Source organism: Camelus dromedarius, chromosome X (genome assembly GCF_036321535.1).
Source record: "Camelus dromedarius isolate mCamDro1 chromosome X, mCamDro1.pat, whole genome shotgun sequence".
NCBI lineage: Eukaryota > Metazoa > Chordata > Mammalia > Artiodactyla > Camelidae > Camelus > Camelus dromedarius.
In genome coordinates, this window is record NC_087472.1 from 24,949,059 (window position 1) to 24,951,144 (window position 2,086).

The window sequence follows — 2,086 nt, forward strand, 5'->3', positions numbered from 1 at the left end:
CTTGGCTTCCTGATGCAGTACCCCTGGGCTGGGAAGACCGATACGGGACTCAGACCCCTCTCTCCTTGGAGAGAAACTCTGAAATTGTAATATCCTCCTGTTTGTGGGTTATCCACCTGGGGGTATGGGCCTTGACTATATGTGACTCCGCCCCTCCTACCCATCTTGTTGTGGTTTCTTCTTTATATCTTTAGTTGTTGAAGATCTTTTCTCGTAGGTTCTGGTATTTTTCATTGATAGGTGTTCTGTAAATGATGGTAGTTTTGGTGTGCCAGTGACAGGAGGTGAGCTCAGGGTCTTTCTACTCTGCCATTTTGGCCCGATCTCATTCCCATAATTTTAAATACTACCTCTATCACAAATCTAAGTAGTTCCAACTTAGACATCTATCATAAACATCAGATCAATACATTTTCTTCCATTGTTATGTAATTATTGAACACATAGTAGATTCACTTGGCAGAAAGCAGTGAAAAATATTAAATATTGAAAAGTACCCCATTGGTGGAATAATAAATGAAAAAGTAAATTGATAAGCAAGGCAATGATAAATTGTGATATGTGCTATCAAGTTACTGTATAAGTTGATGTGAGAGATAGGGGTGTCCCTCTACACAGGGGTTTGAGATTTTCCCCTGTAAATAAAGAATTTAGGGAAGGTCTCTATGAGAAAGTGACATTTGAGCTGAGACCTAGAATTCCAGTGGCAATAGTTGTGTAGAAAAGCTTCAAATCAGTGGGGGAGGGTATAGCTCAAATGGTAAACCACATGCTTAGCATACACAAGGTCCTGGGTTTAATCCCCAGTACCTCCTCTAAAAATAAATAAATAAGTAAACCTAATTACTTCCCCCCAAAAGATAAATAAATTTTAAAAATTAAAAAAGAAAAGCTTCAAATCTTCAAGGAATAGGAAAGATTCCAGTGTGGCAAAAGCATGGTAGGTTAGGAAGGGAATAGAAGGAGATGATATCAGAAACAGATAAAAGTGTCATCTTGCATGGCTTCAGAAGCAATATTTTTTTTAATTGTAGTATACTTGATCTACAGTGTTGTGTTAGTTTCTGGGGTACAGCATAGTAATTTGGAGATATATATATATATATTCTTTTTCAGTTTCTTTTCCATTGTAGATTATAAGATATTGAATATAGTTCCCTGTGTTATACAGTGGGATCTTGTTGTTTATCTGTTTTGCATATAGTAGCTTGTATCTGCTAACCCCAAATTTCTAAATGATCCCTCCCCACCTTCCCCTTTGGTAACCATAAGTTTGTTTTCTATGCCTGTGGGTCCGTTTCTGTTTTGTAAGTTCATTTGTCTCATTTTTTTAGATTCCACAGATAAGTGATACTGTATTATTTGTCTTTGTCTGACTTACTTCACTTAGTATGATAATCTTTAGATCCATCCATGTTGCTGCAAATGGCACCATTTCATTCTTTTTTATGGCTGAGTAGTATTCTATTGTGTATATATACCACATCTTCTTTATCCAGTCATCTATTGAAGGACATAGGTTGCTTCCATGTCTTGGCTATTATACATTGGGGTGCATGTATCTTTTCCAATTAGAGTTTTCTCTGCATATGTGCACAGGAGTAGGATTGCTGGATCATAAGGTAACTCTATTTTTAGTTTTTAAAGGAATCTCTATGCTGTTTTCCATAGTGGCTGCACCAATTTACATTCTTACCAACAGTGTGGGAGGGTTCCCTTTTCTGCACACCCTTTCTGGCATTTATTGTTTGTGGACATTTTAATGGTGGTCATTCTGACCAGGGTGAGGTGATACCTCATTGTAGTTTTGATTTGCATCTCTCTGATAATTAGCAATATTGAGCATCTTTTCATGTGCCTATTGGCCATATGTATGTCTTCATTGGAGAAATGTCTGTTTAGGTTATCTGCCCATTTTTTGATTGGGTTGTTTAGTTTTCTGTTATTGAGTTGAATGAGCTATTTGTATATTCTGGAAGTTAAGTCCTGTTCAGTCGCATCATTTGCAAATATTTTCTCAGAAGCAATATTAAGAAGATTGAATTTTATTCTAGGTTTGAGGGGGTGACATTGTAGTTTCTGGTGG